At 39.1% G+C, this 20,983-nt stretch overlaps 1 long non-coding RNA gene across 1 annotated transcript; it reads left to right on the top strand.

The window, feature by feature from the left end:
- The first annotated feature begins 4,421 nt into the window (after positions 1 to 4,421).
- LOC149919042 (uncharacterized) lies at positions 4,422 to 10,735 on the top strand. Its single transcript, XR_016464733.1, has 3 exons — positions 4,422 to 4,799; positions 7,568 to 7,630; positions 10,198 to 10,735. It is a non-coding gene; the product is annotated as an uncharacterized LOC149919042 (long non-coding RNA).
- Positions 10,736 to 20,983: the final 10,248 nt, after the last annotated feature.

The raw sequence follows: 20,983 nt of genomic DNA, 5'->3' as shown, positions 1-20,983 counted from the left end.
CTGTGGTTAAAAATTTGGAACTTTTTACAGAGGTTCTGCTTCACCCATAACACATAGCACATGACATTGTTCACACAGAAAATGCTTAGGGAAACAGAGTCCTTTACAAACCTCTCCAAACAGCCTGTAGGTTTGATTCAAAATAACCTATTTGCAACGTTATTTGATTATCCCGGACATTATTACGCATTTTTGTTTAACTTTCTGCACCGTAGCTAATAAGTTGGCTAAGACCACCTGGAGCTAGCTGGATATCAGAGTGTTTCCAGTCCTGTCTGCAGAGCCCTTTCCCTTACAGAGAGACTAATTTGTGTGCAAGCAAGATTTATCATGAGCCCATGCCTCTCTCTCTCTCTCCCTGGGACATTATCTTAGGAAGTGTTATTCTAAGTAGCAATTCCCCAGTTCAAGTGCAAACACTTACGGAGTCAGCTCATTGATTGGAAAAGCTGAAGTGTATTTATGAATGTTTACATATATCGTATGGACATACTTCTACATGCTATGGGATATAACACCGGCTGGACCTAGGCCAGATCTCACTGTTTATATGTGCAGAATGTATGGCCTCATTTTGTTCAACTTTTTCTGAATTGCAAGGATAATCTAAGTGTAAATGAGTCCTTGCCTGAGTTATAGCTTTATTGAATTAGTTGCAGGAGCAAGTACTTAGTTATGATAACATTTTATATGTGGAACTTCCAACCAGAAAAGAAAGGGGCCATTTTCCTAAAAATTCACAGTTGTGTTCATATATAAAGTACACTGTGTGCTTCAAGCAAACCCCATGCTGAAGACTCTGTTCAGTGCTTTCTGCCACTAGTGGTACTGCTGTTGCTCTTCAGCAGCAATGGGTTTAGTACCACTAAGGAAGTTCTTGGACCTTGTATTGTCACATGAATTTTTATCTGAGGGCTGACTTAGGCCAGGTAGCTATGCTTCACTCATTTTTACCTTGCACCACAGTAACCAACTCTACATAAGTTTTGAAAGCATGGAGAACCTGTAACCTACCTGTGAGGAAACTCCAGGCACTCCCTTTCATTCAATTTCTCCTGCAATTTCCCCTCTTTTTTAGTTGAATGCAAGATTATTGGACACGGTCTTGTGTAAATTTTCACATGCATTATCATATTGAACATCTGATTTGCTGTCTCTGTCAGCACACTATTTTTTTAAAATCTTTTTTATTCTTGCTGAGTAGTCATTATCTAAAGAGGTCTTGAGACCATGCTCACAATTTATAACCATTATTTTGGCTCTGTGATTCTTAGTGCAAAGTATGAAGTGTATCTTCCAATTGGATTCTATCAATCATCACCATTTTTTCCTAAAACTGCTATTTTTCTTGTTTTACAGTCACTGTTGAAAAACACAGAGATTGTCCAGATCCAAGACTTTTCATAAACATCTTTTATATGAATATTTTATGACTCTTCTCCACTGTCTGTTACCCTGAATAGTGAATGCAAAGACCGTCTCTCCAGATAGTGACTCACAGGAATGCAACATGCAGTCTACACAAAGGAAATTTAATACCCTAGCAGCTAATTAAAAAAGCATTACCTTCCACCAGCACTGACCTCCAGCCACACGGAGGATAAAGATGAGTGTCTGTCAATCATGTTTACCTAACAAACCCTGGCACAATATTATGATGAATGGACAGATCTAAAAAAGGATGATATTGCTCAGAACTCTAAGGTACTCTTAATACCACGTTTAAAGAAGCAGAAGGCCTCATCAGTAATTTGAAACCGCTGCCTGCATGCTAAGGATATATCAGGGCTAAATTTGCCAAGTACTACAGATAGTAGACACACAGTGTGCAGAAGGAGCATTATAGGATCGATGAGGATTTGGATACATTCAGTACCAGGGTGGACTAACCACAATGGTACCTACAGACATCCTGAAGTGTGCACATTTGTAATTCCCATTTTTTCATCATTCTGACACCAGAATGAATATTGATTTTTAAGTGGTTTTTTTTTTTTTTGTTTGTTTGTTTTTTGTTCTTTTTATTCCAAAGAAATGTTATTGTTCGTTTAGGAGCTTCACAACTACTAAATATTGACTCACTCTCCAGTTCTACATTACTGTTAAGACAAATTCAATGTTCATTGTAGAAATAGCATTTGTCCATACTATTCCTACAATACATTTAATTCCCTCATCCCTCTGCTCAGATATTTTTGATATATATATTTGTATCGAGCAGCCACAAATTTCTGGGATCACATGGATCACATAGGCCAAATTTCTGACAGTTCAGCCACAGAGGCCTTTGATACAGTGTAAAAACAAACAAAAACAGTTTGTAACAAAGTATAAAAACATTACTTAACATTAACTTACATCAGTCCATTCTTCTATACTATTTATCTTGATAAAAACAGTATGATAAAATGTGATTTAACCTTGCTGTAAGTGCAAATATGATAAACAATAACTGGTCTGTTGTTCCCATGAGACTTCTTTTCTCTGCACAAGTGCATTCCTTCCACATGCAGGACAGCATAATGGAGAGAGATCAGGAAAGTCAACTACTTTGCAATGGCTCCTCACTTTGTTTCTGGATACCCTCTCCTGACTTCTACACTGTTGAGTTCAGATGGCAATGGGAAAACACCACAAATCAAAACAACTGCCCGTGTGCTATTAGGACATAAAAACAGTTGAGTCTAGGAGTGTGTATTCAGGTGAGGGCCATGGTCAGAAGGTGCTGAGGAAGTGGGGAGCAAGAGTCTCCTTTGGCGTGCCTCCATGCCTGAGATCTACCATGCCTCCTCAGTCAGTCATGGCCAACAGCTGTGATACTTTTGGACAAGTCTACTCTTTGTCTTTCCTTCCACTGTAATTATTCTGTGCCTTAGCCTAAGGGATGAATACCTGGGACAAGCACAGCTGTAGCTGTTGCTCATTAAGTCAAATGCAGAGTAGAAAAAGAGGCTCAAGGGGAAATTAATCTTATCCTGTGAGGGACAGGCCAGCAACTGGCTCTGTGCTATTTCAGTGAAAATGGCTAAGCCTAGCATATCTCTTTGTCTTAAATAATTATTTTATACATAATACTGGGGCTTTAAATTCCCTTCAATTACAGTTATTGTCCTTGTGATAATAGGCAATAAAGCAATATTCAGTTCCAACACTTATATTTGTGGTTAGGATAAAATGATGTTTGATTACATTGCATCTGAGAAGATGATTAATGGAAAAGAAGGGCATGATCAAAAGATGAGGAACAAGATAATGGTCACAAATGTAAAGCTTGACAAAAACTGACATGCAGTAATACATAGTTAATCACCTGGAGGGGTTGAATTAGAGGTAACATCTTCCAGACATGGTGGCACCTGCTGCCTCTGGAGGCTCATGGGTTATGGTAGCATGAGGGGAATGGCACAGAGCTGAAGAAAACCAGAAAATTGGTAGCTGACATCTTCAGGAAGGCAGATGAGCTACTGCTTCTCCCTGCAGCCATATAACTTTCCATTGCCTACAGTCAGTTGTTCATCAGAGAATTTCCTATGTAAGAACTGATGTTGGAATGACTCTTTCTGGGAAGTACCACTGAGAACAATTCAGGATTCAGCATGTGTTCTTCAGGCAGAATATACACTATTTTGTCCATGGTAAGATATTTTCATGGCCTTCTCTTTGCACAATATATCATCCCATGCTTTGGAACAAGGGTCTGAAGTAAGGCTCTTTCTCCTAGCAGTGTGTGTGCCTTTCAGTGTCCTCATGAAAATCTCTCCAAGTGATGCCAACTCACAGACCTTTGACTCACTGCAGTTTGCAGATGCTCAGCTGCGAACTCCAGAATTTCCCCAACAGCATTTCCAGAATATTCCAATTGCTCTGCGCATGCTCCAGCATTCTCTTGGCAATTGCAGCTGTGGGTTCCTGTCTAAGGATACAGTTTCATGATCAGCATAATTTGATCTAACTGTGGGCTGCTACCCAAAATGGATGGCCCCATTTTCTCTGGGATCCCCAACTGCATTTTCTGGACTCCCACCTTGCATTGGACCTAGCAAAAGTACAATTGTGAAACAGCTTGTGGGACTGACAAAAACTATTCCTGCTTTTTTCCTTCTTTCTTTTTTCCTTCCTTTCCTTTTTTCAAAGTCAGTACCAGATCCAAGTATGTGAACTGAGGGCAATATGCCTGTCTGGGTGTCCTCTCATTGAGTGTCCTACTTGGGCGTGCACTGCACAGGAGGAATAAGCTGCAAGCTGGGATATGGTAAGAGCACTGGCCAGAGCCCCAGGATCTGGAGAAGATCTGAAGGACCTCTTGGAGGTGAAGTGGAAGAAGAGCTGTGATTAGAACCTGGGATGGGCAGATTTTGGCTATGTGGAAAGCAATCTGGTAGCCTTTTATGATGTCATCACTAGCTTGGTAGATGGGGGAGAGCAATGGATGTTCTCTACCTTGACTTCACCAAGGCATTTGTTCCCATCTCCCACGACATCCTTGTTATAAAATTTAGAAAATGTGTGAAAAATGAGTGGACGGTGAGGTGGATTGACAGCTGACTAATATTGCTCAGAACTCAGAGGGTTTTCATCAGTGACGCAGAGTCTGTTTGGAGGCTGGTAACTAGTGGTGTTGCCCAGGAATCAGTGCTGGGTCTGATCTTGTTCAATATCTTCATCAATAATCTGGATGAAGAGAGAGTCAACCCCGAGCTGGTGATTCAAAGCTGGGAGGAGTGGCTGTCCTGTCAGAAGACCATGCTACTATTCAACAAGATCTGAACAGACTGGAGAACTGAGCAGGAAGGAGCCTGGTGAGGTTTAACAAGAGCAAATGTAGAGTCTTGCATCTGGGGAAGGAATAACTGCATACATCAGAGCAGGCTAGGGGATGACTTGCTGGAGAGGAGCTCTGGGGAGAAGAACTTGGGTGTCCTGGTGGACAGGTTGGCCATGAGCCAGTAGTGTGCCCTTGTGGCCAAGAAGGCCAATGATATCCTGGGATGCATTAAAAAGACTGTGGCCAGCACACTCGAGGGAGTGTGATCCTCCTCTTCTACTCTGCCTCAGTGAGGCGACATTTAGACTACTGTGTTCAGTTCTGGGCTCCCCAGTTCAAAGAAGACAGGATCTCCTAGGAGTACAGCAGAGGACCAGAAAGATAACAAAGGTCCTGGAGCAGCTTTTGTATGAGGAAAGGCTGAGTAATCTGGGCCTATTTAGCCTGGGGGAATAAAACTGAAAGAGGATATGATAAATGTTTATAAATATCTAAAGGGAGGTGAGAAAGAAATGGATGAGGCCAGGCACTTGGTGATAGTGGCCTAAAACTCGAACATAAGAAGTTCTGTACTAACATATGAAAAATCTTCTTTATAGTAAATGTGACAGAGCACTGGAACACACTGGCCAGTGAGTTTGTGGAGTCTCCTTCTATGGAGATATTCAAGATCCAGGTGGATGCCTACATGTATGACCTATTGTAGGATACCTGCTTTATCGGAGGAGTTGGATTCAGTGATCTCTTAAGGTCCCTTCCAACCCCTGCAATTCTGCCATTCTGTGAATCACTGTTATAACAAAGAACACAAAGATCCATAAAAAATGGTCTGAACACATCAGTCACTGCGTGAGATGAGTCCTCAACCACATTCTGCCATTGCATCCATGGTGCCTTTGCACAACAGCCACATCAACCTTCAGACAGTGAGCATCAGTGATAGAGACCAGGCAGCGATGTCAAGGGTACTTGTGTAAGATGTCAGCATATACCAGAAGAAAACCAAGTGCTTTACAACATCTCAGATGAACAGGTCCTGAAGATCTTAAACAAGATGTAATGGGCACGGGCATATCTCTGGCATCCTATGCAGGGCAAAAGGATCATGCTCATGGTGCTGATGGACCCACTGTTTCCCTAGGGCACTGTTTCTGAGGTCATCTGGGTTTCTTGTCTTTAATGCTCATTACCTGGTCCTCTGTATGAACTGGAGCAGGATGCATTGTTGTTGACCTGTGTGCCCAGCACTGCTGCCAACTCAGCAAGCACCCTTTCCATAGGAGAAGGTCCCAAAGCTTTGATTTAATGGGGAGCTCTCAGTGGGAGAGAACAGTGCTGTACCTACTGATTGCTTGCTTTGTGCTGTCAGCTGTGTTAAAGTAGGACAGTTGCTAAACTTCTCTGTAATACTTGTGGGTTTATTTTACACATCAATTCATCTATTCATCAGAAGCTTTTATAGTAAATGACTCCCAAGAGACATCTCTGATTCCTAGCAAAAGGATTGGGAGAAGCAGCTTCTATTTTTTTTTCCTACATGTACAAAAACACAGTCACAGGGCAATAAAGCGCACACACACACAAAACCCAAAGACACTGCAAGAAATACAGCTTTCAATATATTATATAATCCAATTCAGAGGAACTCTCTGAGTACAAAGACTGGACTGGTGTGATATGATTTGAACATATGGATACAAAGAAATGCTAAAAGAAATGGAATTAGGAAGCTTATTTATGTCCTCCTTTCCCAGTGCACAGTGTCATTATCATTTTATCAGGACCCCTGACACTCCTGATGAAGTGTTAGCAGATTGACTCAGCAAAGCCACAGCCCAAATGAGTCTTTATTCTCTGATGTTCATCGACAGCTTGTGAAATTTTCCAGTTGATGCCATGATGTCTTCTGGGAATACTACATCAAGTTCTGAAAAACTTTTTTTCTTTCATTTGTCTTTTTCCTCTTTCTTTAACCTGATGTCTTATTTTGTAGAGGAAGGACTAATTCTCACCATGGGAAGTATAAACTTATGATAAAATTAAGGGTTAAAAGCAAGCACAACGTTCACATTTTTGTCCAAATCTGTCATTAACAGCAGTGAATATGGGAACATTCTAGTTCCACGGTTGTTTTTGAGAAGGGGGAGCTGGGACACTTCAAGGAGTTAAATCCTTTGTCAGAACACAGCTTGCCTCAGATACACCGTTATAAATGAGATACATTTGATGGCTGGAAAGAATATTTGTCAGTATTGTCAGATGATCGTGTCACTTGCAACAGTTCTTAAAATCTGCAAATGAAAAGACGTGCAGCGACTTTCAGCAGTTATTAGAAAAAGAGGTTTTGAGAAAGATAGTATGGTTTCAACTGTACCTTTAGTCTGAGTTCCACATCTCACTATTGCTCCTTTGCAGTCCATCAAAACACTGATCAACTGAAAACAACTGCAAAAATACACCACCAGAATGAATTAGTTTCAGAGCTAAAAGAAATACAATGCATCAGCCTTGTGTTGTCAAAAAATTGCATAGCATCTGTTACATGAATGGAACTTCTTTGGTCTGTAAGCAAGGACATCCACATATATATTAATGGGGCTGCTATATTCACAGTTCAAATAAAGTATAAGTTCAGTATTTTGCCATAGCAAAGGCCTCCAAACATTAAGCTCAAGGGTACTACCAGTTTTGCTCCGGTCAGTGCTACAATAAAGAGCCATGTTTAAACATTTACACAAACAAAAATATATTGTCAGCAGGTCATCCCATATTATTCGGTTTTCTCTCCCTATTTTTTTTCAGTGCAGATGTATCCCAGAGGACAAGTGTCACTGAAGAAAACTGAACCAAGATTGGTACAAAAGGGTAGGGAAAAAAGCTTCTTTAACAGATCTTAACCTTGATGTTGAAGATATCATTTATTTATTTATTTTTAAGAACCATGTGACTTAATTTGCCAGCTGTTCATTTCCATCAGTAATTCATGAGCAAAAGCAAAGAAAAAACTTTTCAGGAATGCTTCTCTCCCCAAATAACAAGCCATTATTGTATCTCAGAAGGCTTTCAGGAAGGACAGGGGAAAATAAACCCCAGTGTCTGAAAAATGCTAGACAATGTTCAAAGAAGGAAAGCTGCTTTTCACATCCAAGATTTGCTGAGGTTGTGATTAAAGGTTGGTAAGTTGATTGTAGTCTGCTGTGCCCAAATCCTTTTTGTACTTTTCTTGCATTTAACAATGTTATTCCTATCTAGGAAATGTTGGCAGTTTTCCTTCCTCTTCTGCTTCTGACACAAGTAATTTTTAACTGCAAAGCTAAACCAACTAACCTTCACCACCATCTCATCTTTTCAAAAGTCCTTATTTTTGGATCAATAAAGCAAGGGACAAAACAGTTGTCAATAATTTGTGGATTTTTTTTAAAGCTATATATCTCCAGCAACTAAAAAGTGAAGACCATATAAGCCATTCATTACACCAACCATAAGACCTACTGAGGAGTGCTGTTATCTGCCTTTCAGGGAGTTACATTCTTCTACCTTTTACTTGAATATTTTAAATTGTGCATCATTTCCATGCACCACTGTCTAAATCTGCTGTCTACAATCCCATTTGCTGTGACTGCTCTCACAGTCCAGAAAGACCAAATCGGGGCTGGCACCTACCAGTCCTCAGTTACAGTAAGGGCCCTGAGTGCTGCCCATCTGTGCATGGCACCAGGACATCAGCTCCACTCTGAGGAAAAGGTCCTGGAGAGGAAGAGGGGAATGACTGTCCTTGAAGGCTGGAACTGGTTCACTGCCATCTACCTGAGCCCAGAACCTGCAACAGGACTCCCACCACCCAACTGACCTGCCTCAGCAGCCTTGGTGCCTTCTCCCGTCGAAGATGTGATTTGAGCTGGGACTGTGAAAACTGTAGGCACATAAAGAAGTCCAAAGCTACAGCAGATTTCCAGTCCTGGTTACAGTATTTTGCATTGCAATTCAAGATGGTTCTTGTCTGAGGAAATGTCTTGGAGCTCATGTACCACGATTGAGCTTCTGGGAAGCTCAAACATCTTCTCTTCCCAGTCCCATGGTGGCAGTAAATCAGAGCATTCAGTATTTCTTTCTGCAGAAGAGCAGGTTCCTGCTGTTCATTCACAAGAATGCCATTAGTCCTTGTGGTATGAGCAAAGCTACCTTCCTCCGTCATCTGGCACCCTGGGCTGGCGATGGTTTGGTCTCGTATGCGCAAGGAAGGCTGTAAGAGAAGTTCATCTGCTGCACCTGTTAGAAAAAAGTCCTGAAGGCAAGCAAAGATGCTGGAACGATCCCTCATGTCACACGCAGTGGCACTTGAGGAATGACTTCATATGCCAGCCAGAATACAGCTTCCCTGATTCCTCAGAGTCTTGTCATGGCTTGCATACATAATGTGGCACCAAGCGTGAAAAACAGGAGACTGCTCTAGCTAGCGGATTATGGGTATTGCATATTTACTTGTTTTCTCTTTGGTAGTCTTCTTTGCTTGCTTATTTGCTTGTTCATTTGGAGCTTATTCCACTTTCTCCTTAGTTCTTCTCCACATCTTCACTACACTTTTGGACAACTTCACAAAGTTGTGTATATATTGAAAATTCTATTTAATTTATGGTTGGACTGCAGCCTTTATTCTACATACTTTCTTTCCTACATAAAGAAAAAACAGGAGACTAAGTGACTTCAGGGCTTCCTGGAGATACGGGCAGGCTGGGCACCTGTAAGCCTGAGTAGCAGATCATTTCCCACTCTGGCACTGCTAATCCCTGCTTCTTCCCACTCTAGAGAAAGAAGGAGCAGTCTGCCAGGGTTGCTGGTAATTAATACAGTGATTTAGGTAGCTTGCACACTTGAGGAAGGGAGCAGGGATCTCTTATTCCATCCTAGGCATTCTGAACATATTGTCTTTCTCATGGTTCAGTAAAGAACTGGCCTACAATCTAACTATCATGTGTTTTATACTAGTGAAATCCTACTCTCCATCTTTCTCTAAAAACTTTTTGTAAGCTGTGCTATAGTGATAGCCCTAACATATGTGTATTGGCACAAAGAACACCATTTCATGTTGGGTTAAATCCTCTTCCCTGTGTTCCTTGCCCAGAGCAACTATTGTGCCCCACACAGGAACTAATGGCTCAGTTCCAGTAGGAAAGGCTGTGCATTTATAGCCACTTGTCTGGAAGTTAAACTATCTGGAAACCAAAGGCTCCTCATAGTGGGTTAGACTATGTTACTGAGTGCTGATAAAATTCAGCACTGCAGGTAGTTTAATTGTAAGCTTTTTTGTTCCAAAGTCCACATGAAGCCATGGTAAGACAGGGTGTAGCCCAAGAGACTAATAGTAAGATCACTAGCTCAGTCAGCAGGTTGTGCTGAATACACTGAGATGTAGCCAGACTCTTGTTCTACAGGTAACTGAGATACAGGACAAACAAGCAACGGCAGTGTAGCAAGAGACTCCAGGAAAAACAGCCTGGCCAGGAGCTTGAGGACATAACAAGTGGTTTGACTGACAGCTGCACCATGTGGTGCTGCAAGAAGAAGAAAAGCATGTGAGCAACAGAGAAGCTTGACAGGAAAGCATCCAACAGATGAAGGCAGCAGCAAATGTGAAGCAAATCCCAACAAAAATAAATAGTACAAAGAACAGGAGAGATTGGCCTGCAGACCAGAATGAGTGATGAGCCTGAGATAAACAGGCTGCTCTTGAACAGCAGTGGAGACGTGTCCCAGCAAAGAGTTGTGGCCTAATAACTTCTTACTTCCCAACAAATTCTGAGCAAATGCCGGCTCAGAAGACAAAACAGTGAAAACAGTTAACATGGAAAATACAGGAATCTGCAAGAGATTTTGAAGGATGAATACAATCCATGAGAAGGAAGAAGGAACATGCACAGCCAAAATGCCAGCAGCACATATGTGCAATCTCTACAGATAATTTTCCTAATATTAAACAACTTTATTTTCAGAAACTAGAAGCCTTCTTATTTTGTTAGCCAGAATTTAGTTACTGAAATGAGATTGCTAACATATACAGAAAACCTGCTTTGCCAAAACCTTGTTTCTTGACTGGTTATACATGTATCTGTCACAAAAATTTAACATTTTGTAATTTAAACATATCCCTTCTGGGCAACATTTGTGTCATCCACCCACATGACAGGTGCAGTGGATTTTCACTGCAGTGATAGCCACAAAGCAAGGATGTGCAGAAGTGTTTGACACAACTACATTCATTTCTAAACATGCTGTTTGCTTGCTGATTTGTGAGCAATGCAAATGTTTTTCTTGGTAGGCTGAACTCAGTGAAAAAATGACTGGGCTTCCTAGTAGACAGTGAATTTTCTGGCTTTGAATTCTGTTTCTGCATCTCTTCTACAGCAAAGAATTTTGAATTAAAGACAAAAGTATTTCTTGGTCATGAAGAAACTGGACTTTATGTGCTTGCAATTAACATTATATCTAGAGGGCATTAAGTAATGTTTCTATCTAGATTGATGCTGGTACAGCTTTAGAAAAATATGATTTTAAAAAAAGTGATATCTATAATAATAATAATCACTGTAAAGACTACACACTGGCAACATCTCTTTGAGCTTAGATAATTTACTACCTCCTTAGAAACTCTTGTAGTTTATTCCATTCTTTACTACCTGATTTCTTGATGAGAAATAGTGCACCCAGTGTAACTGAAAACATAAGAAGAGAAACAAGTTTGACCACAAACAACACAAGAACAAACAGAATAACCAGAAGAGGGTGCAGCTCTTGTCTGAAATAGGCTATGGTCATGATGGATTGTATGTTACCAAAACATCAATAATATTAGCCTACACCATTGGCAGAGGGAAGAAAATGCTAAAACAGTCAATACACGTTTGCCATTGGTTCTTTCCCCAGTGGAAAATTGCCATGTTGCATCAGAAAGCTGAAGAGTGTAATCAGTGGACAAATAGCAATGCAAATCAACCATTTTTATTTGCTTTAAAGCCATGTGCACTCATCTGCAAGATGGAAAAAGAAATCATTGCAAGTATCATACTCATTCCTCTCCCTCAAATAGTTATCCCATTCTCAATGGAAGGTGGCTATTTACGTCTTCAAAAGAGAAGGAGTTTTGTGTTTTCCCTGTGAAAACATGAAAAGATTCTGAACAGATTCTGGAGAGGAACCAGGTCAAACTCTACCACAAATTATCACCACCCTTTTCTACCACCAGTTGGAAGAGTGAACTAGAACCAAATGCTCCAGAAATGCTGATAGGCCTCTTTGGCAAGTAGTCATTGACTGCCTGATGAACTAGGTACCTAGGCCTACTGAGAGAGGTAGCTGCAGGGCAGAGGGGAGCTGATGACCTGTGATTTTGTCCTTGTATTTAGACCACCTCTAGGTTCAGCAATACAGAGTTCATTTCCTGGTTTTTCATTACCACTGTCTTTAGCAAGTATTCATAACAAGTAACAATTGGATTCTGAGGAGTGTGCATGAAACCTGAGAGCTGAAAATCTTTCCCTACACCACCAAATGAGGACCCTCTGGTTTCATGATAGAAGTAATTCTCCAGTGTGTTTCTGTCCACATTTAAAAAGAGAGAGAAATATGTAAATGACATCTTTAATAAGGTAACCTTAGTAGAGTGACAGTGAGAGTCAAAGAGTAAGTAACCACACTGCTTATTTTTCCCCTTGCTAAGCTTGTCATTCCCTTGGCTTTGAAGGATTATGTCAGTGATTACAATACATTTTATAGGATGCTTTCGTGTTAATCATTAACTGAACTGGATATCTGGGACTAATCATAGTGGTCATCCCATTCAGCGTGTAGTAATTTCGATATTTCAGAGACAATTGTCTATCTAACCATGGTTACTGGCACTATTTAAAAAATGATTGTAATTGTTCACAGGCATCTTCCAGACCATGAAAATTATCTGTTTAATGAATAAAGTTGCTAATAGCACAGGCAAATACTGGATGCGAGTTTGAAACCTCCCAGTGTCTTGCGCAGTCCTATTCTGGGCAAAACTTTCCTTTTGCTGTCCAAGGGAAACAAAATACAACAGAGCTTTCATTTCTTATTATTCTTTTCATCTGAAATTCATTCAGAATTTCTCCCTCATATTTTTATTCCTGTTTTAAAGCTAGCTTGAATGGGCCACAAAATTGTGCTTTGTAAGAAAAGCAAAATCCCCTGAGCTGGTAAAATGAGAGGTGTGAAGGATGAGGAAGTACCTCGATGAAGCCTTCCTCCATTGTTCTGCTCATCCTTACAGACTTTCTTGAGAGGAATCTTTCAGTGTCTTGCCCCCAGGTAGCTTTTCAGCACATCAGCTCTTCTGTGCTGGGAGTGCTTCCTAACATCTGTTTCAGATTTGCTTTTCCTTGTTTCCATTCATGTCCCTTCTCAACCATTATTATTTTAGACCAAAAATATTAAATTATACAGAAAACATCCAGATAGGCTAAGACTGGTATATGCGTGAGGTAAATTTTATTTTAATTGTTGTTTGCTATCACATTAAGCACAGAAGGTTCAGCTGCCCTGTTGACAGGGGAGAAAAGATTTTTATCTGTCTTCATTTAACAAAGCAAAATTCATAGTGAAGCCCAGACTTTTACAGATCAAGTAATGTAGCCAGAAAAACACAACAAGGTCGTGGAACTCAAAGCTCATCATGTCACACTTCTACCATCAACTCAGCAGTACTGCAGCAAAATGAACTGATTTAGAAATGATGTAATTTCATACTGTAATGACCCTGCTGATTACTACACTCCTTGAAAGACAGTGCCATGGGAACTGCATCTTAAAGATGGGAGGTCCTGTACACATCTTAGAGTCTGGATTTTAGATTATACTGGGTCTCCCATTAACACAGTACTGATCAATGAGTACCAAGATGCTAAATGAAAACGTTGAAATTTTTTTGGGCTGCTCATGATTAACAAAAGCAGAACTATTTTGCACAGTGTTAGAAAAATAAACTGGGAGCATAGTGCTTAACTGTTACAGTCTAGAAAAGAAATTAAGCCAGTGCAAAATGGGAGCCTAATTTTGAGCCAGTATGGTAAATGTCCAAGATGTAAAGATTTGGGTACTGTATGAAATAGATGAATAAGTGATTTTTATCCAAAACAACATAAGTAGTACAAAGCAAGATAGCAAAATAACTACACATATTCAGTTATCAGATCTCTTCAATTTCTGTTATTTCTCACCTTTTATTGCTGCTGATATGTATATATATTTTTTCCCTTTCCCTATGCTTCATGCATGTGTTTTTAGCTCATTTTCCTATACCTGCCAAGATGAGAGGAAAGTAGTAGGAGTCAGAAGTTGGATAGATTTTGTGTTCTTCTGCAATCCAAAACATTTAATGTACCTCAAAACAGTATATGAAAGTTTAGCATGTGGTTTGTGATTTGGGGAGCAGAGGTCATCTGGCAACTAAGAATAGTAAGCATCTCACTGTTTGCAAATTTATGCTATTTTTTTTTCCAGTTTAGCATGTCTAGTATTTAAGCTTTTCTCTGATTGCATACATTGCTCCAAGCCACATTCCATGCAGTGGAGCTAGCAGAGCCTTTGTGCAATTTCTCTGTGGGGCCATTCCACAATGGTAGAACATCTATAGCTCTGGAGTGTGGAGTTCGGAGGCAGCTTTCAAAGTAACTCACTGCATTCTTTGGCAGTCAAGCTACAGAAGCATATGGCACTGAATTACTTACTGGATAATATTAAAAATGGTATAAGGCTCTGCATTTTAACTGAGCAACTATATTGCTGCTCATTAAACACTTCAGAAATGTCCATCTTCATAAATATAAAATATAGAATTACATATGCCAAAGAAAGGCATTATTACAGTTCCTTAAAATGAAATCTTCCAGGTTTTTCAAATGCTTAGTAATACTGGCCCGCTGACATCCTTCTTGTGACCTTAAAACAATTTTTTTGTTGTTTCCTTTAAATAATTTAGTGAGTGATTGCTCAGTGATGATGTTTAAATAAAAACACAATGTGATAGTTAATCTGTGAGACAGATGCTATTAATATTGGATGAATGTAGTTTCAGAAGTATTCTGCCTGAATTCTGAAGTACTAAGCTGGATATAAATAGTGGTGGATTTCCCTTATGTGGAAAACATAATAGTCCCATTAGGCATGTCTTCACTGCAGAAGCAGGCAGTATATTGGTCCTCGGCTTTGAGTACCAGCTTTACCTCAGATGAGGTGCGAGAAGCCAGGCTGCAAAGCTACGTTGGGATAATGAATCCTCATTACCTTTGTGTTCCCCTAGACATTTCAATTGGCCATCACAGGGCATTTCCCCTAATCCTTTCGTGTAACAGTAAGTGGAGTTGTTCCAAACACAATCATTTGTGGGAACAGTGTCTTTAGGGCACAGTGTGAGAAGTGGGTTGGTGGGTGATGGGGTGACCCTAGAAGCCTTCAAACAGATGGCACATGCAGTCTACCCATCATCACTTCAAATTAAATAATCTGATTTAGGAGCAACAAATAGGGAGTAGGAGCATCCATGGGATTTGCATCCATGAAGTAGCCTTAGGGAGGGAAGTCTCCAGCTGAAGATTGCTTACCAATGGCCAAGGAACAAGTGAAATGCCTTCTTGAGCTGGTTCTTCACCAGTAAACTGGGAAAATCACAAGCCTGAATGAAGGTGAAAAGCTGCCACAACCTTATCATCCTGCAGAAACTCACAGAATCTGGAGACATACAATTACAGGAGGCTGCTAAATACCTAGATCATTGTCCCCAAATACCCACAATTTAACATAAAATAGAATAGAATAGAATCATAGAATCACAAGGTTGGAAAGGACCTACAAGATCATCTAGTCCAACCGTCCTCCCATTATCATTGCTACCACAAGCTAGAAGAAACAGAAGAGATGTATCTGTGTATGCACGTGCCAGCAAACTGCTGGCACACATACTGCCTTCTTTCCAGCCCACCCTTCTTAGTGCCTTACACAGAAGGAATGCTGTAACTTCTGCTACTTTACAGTATAGACTATGTTTCCAGCTCCACATTCAATTATTTTTAAACAGTTCCAGTTACATTTCCTATAATGGATTCCATTTTTCCTTTCGTCCTTTAGTTTTTTACTTTTACTAACAAAATAAGAGACAGATCAGCTAAGGATCTTTGTTTAAATATTATTGGCATACAGTAAACTTAGTAATACCATAGGAGTTAGTCCTGGACGGATGTTAATAAGATTACTCATATTACCTATGCACTCAATAAATTTTTTCTGGCTACCACTGGGTGCTCTGTAGCTCTAGAAACTTATACTTTAAGCTAGGGAGGTTCCCAGCTCAGTACTGATTTGAAGGCTGATCCAGCAATTAGTTACTGCCTCAAGTTTGGGAGATGCAGCTACAGTTTCCTGCTTTCCCTCAGACATCCTTACACAGAGCACATGGAGCAAAGTCCCACACAAATTTTAGCACATCCATTTTTCCCAATATTTTGGTCAAAACAGTTCCTTAATTTGATATTAACCTCCTTACGATATAAAGTGCGGAATAATTCACTGAATTACTTGTTTGCTGAGAAATATTCTGACTCATATAGAATGGAGGCCAGTCTGAGAATCTCTGAGTAAAGGCTTCTATTTTTATCATTATTAATAATAATGGTGATATTTATGGTAGGTATGTTCACTACTTCAAGTTGGCAAAGTTTTCTGGAAGCCATGTCCAGAGTTAGCACTTGAAGATTTTTCTTTGTGAAAGAAGCTGAGTGTGTTCTTACAGTGAAAATCTTTGGACACTCTTAAGAGATACCAGTGTATAGCTTGTCTAGATGGAATCAACAAGGTGCATGGTAACACACTGCAAATAATGGAAAAGTGTCCACTTTGTGTCCACACTGTCGAAAGAAGGGAATACTGTGTTGATGCAAGAGGAAACGATTGGGAAGAAGGGGATGAAAATAAGAAAAGCATAATTTAGTTTGTTACAAAAAGACTGTTGGAGATTATTATTTGGAAGAAAAGTCTCCAGAGTTCTGCGATGAGAGCATCTACCTTGAGTTTCTAAAATTAATCTTGTATTTTCATGACAAACATCACAGTGATATGGCTAAATTTTTTGTTTCACTTTTATGGAAATAGTAATCTTACTGCTTTCCAGTATTCAGATCTTTTCTTAAAATCTTTTAATACAGAACTTCTGCACAGTGAAATTAAGTCTTCTGCCATTAGATTTACTTTTCCCATTCACCTTCTACAGTTTTCCAAATCCCTATCTGAGAATAACTGCTGTACAAAAACTGGCTGCACAGAGTCATATATTTCTATTGCAGAGCTGAAGTTTAAAGTGAGTTAATCACATTCAGTATTTTCATGAAGAAAATTGAATGAGAAATGTGTTACAAAGGTTCATTATTTTTATCCCAGAGTACAACTCATTTCTGTAGGTTAATGTTAGAGATATATGTCAATACTGAACATGTACATGGTTGAATTATTCTTTGCTAGTTGAATAATACCTACATATGTCGCCCATCTTTCTGCCAGTAATTCAATCTAATTTCTACAAATACATTTCTTGTTTATATATTTACCAAGGACTTTGCATCAATTGATTCTACATGGTATTAACAGTATGACTATATATATACTATATATATATAGTATATATATACTACTATAATATACTATTATCAGTATGACTAATGCTTTGCATTTCATTACCATTTATTCCTACTCAAATGGAGGACCTGAAATTCCTCGCAACTAATGTAGGTAAAGTGCTTGGCATTTATTTTCCTACCATAGCTTGCATTTCTAGAAAATCATTAATATGGCAACAATTTTTGTTTATTTCTTTATATTGTTATATGCATATTTTATTTATAACTGTATTTATTTATGCACATGGAGACTTCATCCTCTGTTTTGTAGCAGAAGTGTTTAAAATTACAGTGCTTCTTGTAGATTTGTGTCACTCATACAACAAAAATACAGACTGATTTCTTTAAAATTTATTTCTTGCCAAAAAGCAATCAATTAACTTAACTAATGAATCAATCTCTTGAAATGCTCTTTTTTCCTCACTGTTATGATGCATTTCAAAGCCATTAGAATCTAATCTGACAACATTTTTATGTGACATGGTTGTCAGTAGGAAAAAAAGAAACGCATGGGAAACCAGTGGGAAAAACCTGAAAATAAGGGGCTTCACTATATATGGGAACAGCTGCCAGTGAGATATGTGTGTGTGCACGGGAAATACACTACCCTAAAAGATCAGGATTTCAGTAGAGTTTACACAGTACTTTAAGGTATATTGTACTGTTGTTTTTACTGCTATTGTATTTATAAAGAGAAAGCTGGAGTGGGAAGCTTCATGAAGCAGATTGCAACTGAAAGGAAAATGATCTAGGAATCTATCAGCTATTAAGAAATTTAAGCCTTGTTTTCAAAAGGGTAATTCAGGTCATAAGTAACACCGTTATTCTGAGGCAATGCTTTATGTGCAGCAAAGGCTTACATACAACTCTTAAAAGTCACCCTGATGTTTCAGCACCCACTTCTTGCACTGCAAGGGTGAAATCTAGTGACTGACGTCATTTAACGGGTCAGTGACAACAGTAAACACAAACTCACAAAAGCTCTTTTGGTTCTGGCCTAATTGAGATATCTACTACTTATTTCTGCTTCTAATTTTCACCTGACTCTTTACTGTGGTATATTATTACTACACTGAATTATTTAAGTAGCAAGAGGAACGCCCTTATTTTGTTTAGTTTATACATTGTTTGGTTTGTCCTTTGTTGATTGATAAAACAAACTGCAACTGCATCACAACATGCCACACGTTTTGTGAGAAGAAGCAGTGAAACGCTGGCTTTTTCCAATGCAGTAGTAAAGCTTCAAATGAAGTATGAGCTTCTAAATGGCCTAGAGATAGTGGAGATATGACAAAAAAGGGACTGAGAACTTGGGTACCAGATTTAGTTACTCACAAAGCCGAAACCGTCAATAACTTCCTACAAAAATTGCATTGTCTTTTAATAAAAATGCTAGGTTAAGAAGGTTGCCTGTGTCTTAGTGCAATAGGGTACATTTTGAAAATCCACTGAAGGAATTTAGTTGCTCAACTCACCAGTGTTGATGACAGCGCACACCTCTTTGAAAAATCACTCTTTGTGCTTTGCATATGTTAGATTTCTCCAGCTCCATAATCTCCAAGAGTGTATTGTTATTGCATTTTTGACAGCTGGTTCACATACCGATAGTGATGTAACCCAGCTGACCTTGTACCCTTTGTAGGTCATGCATGATTCTTGTATTCGCAGTTTAATAAAGCTAGGAAACAAGACTTTCAGAGAAAAATGGGTTGTAGCAGTTCTAAAAGACTCAAAGATATAATGGAAGCAGCAAAGTTTATGTCTATGTCAAATTGCTTTTTTTTTTAATTATAGTAAGTCACCATGTGGATTTTGATTTCTTCTTACAAGAGTGTATCTAGGGAGTCACAATGGATGTGGCAGGTATAAAATGAGTCTTTCTCATTTCAACACTTGGTCACTTAATTTTATATCATTTAAAGCACATGATTTTGTCATTTCTTTTCCTTCCCCTTTCCCAAAACCTATTAATTCTCAAGCCTAAAAATTACTGAACAGAATTGTTTTTGCTGCTGTTAAGTAACTTCACAGTGATCAAGAATTCCCTTGGACAGTCCTCCTCCATATATATTTTTTTATTTTTGATTTTTTTAAGTCCTGGTGCTCTGCTTTTTGCTGGCTATTTCTCAGAATTTCTGCTGTTAGTGTTAATTAAGTTCTTAGAGTGTTTGCTCAAAAGATTATGTAAAGTAATCTAGCACAGTTGTGCTGCCTTGCTTTGCTCTATGTAAAAAAGAGAAATGTAAGATTGTGTTGATAGAAATAGTTTCATCTCTTCCTATGCATATTCTGAAATATCAAGGGAAGGGACAACTATTCAAGACCAGATTTTTACTCAGCTGTGGATTATATGCAAATGCCTTGTCCTGCCCAGCTGCACTTTTTCTAAGTCTAAGAAAGGCTACCCCTTTTTCTCTGTCTGCTAAGGAAAAAACGATGTTTGCTCTTATATCTCTCTCTCATGCGATCCTTTTTCATTCATCCACTACAATTCCTGGGATGACAAAAGAAGTTGCACATTCCAGTAGCACTGCTGGAGCCTATGAAACAGCCTTTACCTTGTATTGCCCTGACTGCCAGAGCAGAAGGCAAGTTGGAAGACGCAAGAGAAGAGTGACAAGGTAAGGGTAAAGAAGAGGAGCAAGGACCACCAGAAAGCATCTGACAGCTCAGTGCATTATGCAGAAAAAAGGCACTGATGACTTCATTACTGAATAACTTACTTTGAAGTGGAATGGATACGCCTTCACTCTCAGTGCAGAAAAGTAGTTCAAATGCTGAAACAATTCAGCAGACTCTGCCCAATCTATTTTTCATCAGCCATCTAGTTGTGAAGGCGTAAATATTGTAACCCCAAAGGGATTTAGGGATCATCAGTGGCATGGAAGGCTGAAGATGTGAGTGACGCTTGGCTGAAAGCCTGCAACTGACTGGTAGCTACAAATGTGGTTTTGAACTACAGAAAAGGAGTGAGATCAGCATCATTAGGAAGGAAAAGAAAGATAGAAACAAGATGATTTTTTTGCAAGGAATTCAAAGATTTGTACCTTTGCCTTCAGCTTCTGCAGCTCAAGGAAAGTTGTAAAGGATAACTGAAAGAAAATGGCAATATCCACAATAAAATTAAAAAAAAATAATAATCCATAGACTAAGGAGATTCTGAAAGAGCAACGGGTAACACAGTTAACTTTCAGTTAATTTGTTCTTATGTTCCTATTAGTGAAGCCAAAAAGATGTTTGTTCAGCAGTATTTATTTCACTAAACTTAGTATAAATGAGAACAGGATGGAGAATGTAGCTACTAGCTGAATTCTAGAAATAATTTCCGGTCACAACACAGTTGCTTTATGAACTGTTTTAAAAAAATAACCCTCTACCAAAATCACAGTATATAAAATATTTGTCTGTGTGCTGAAAAACCCTTACTTTACATTTCATTCTGCAACATGAGGTGCTTAAGTCCAACTTTAACCTTTAGAGCATGACAAACCCCTGTCCTTTAAAAGAATAATAGCATTCTGAAGTAGAAAAA

Source organism: Phasianus colchicus, chromosome 2 (genome assembly GCF_987193195.1).
Source record: "Phasianus colchicus chromosome 2, bPhaCol1.hap1.1, whole genome shotgun sequence".
Classification (NCBI taxonomy): domain Eukaryota; kingdom Metazoa; phylum Chordata; class Aves; order Galliformes; family Phasianidae; genus Phasianus; species Phasianus colchicus.
This window is presented reverse-complemented; position numbering and strand designations above follow the sequence as displayed.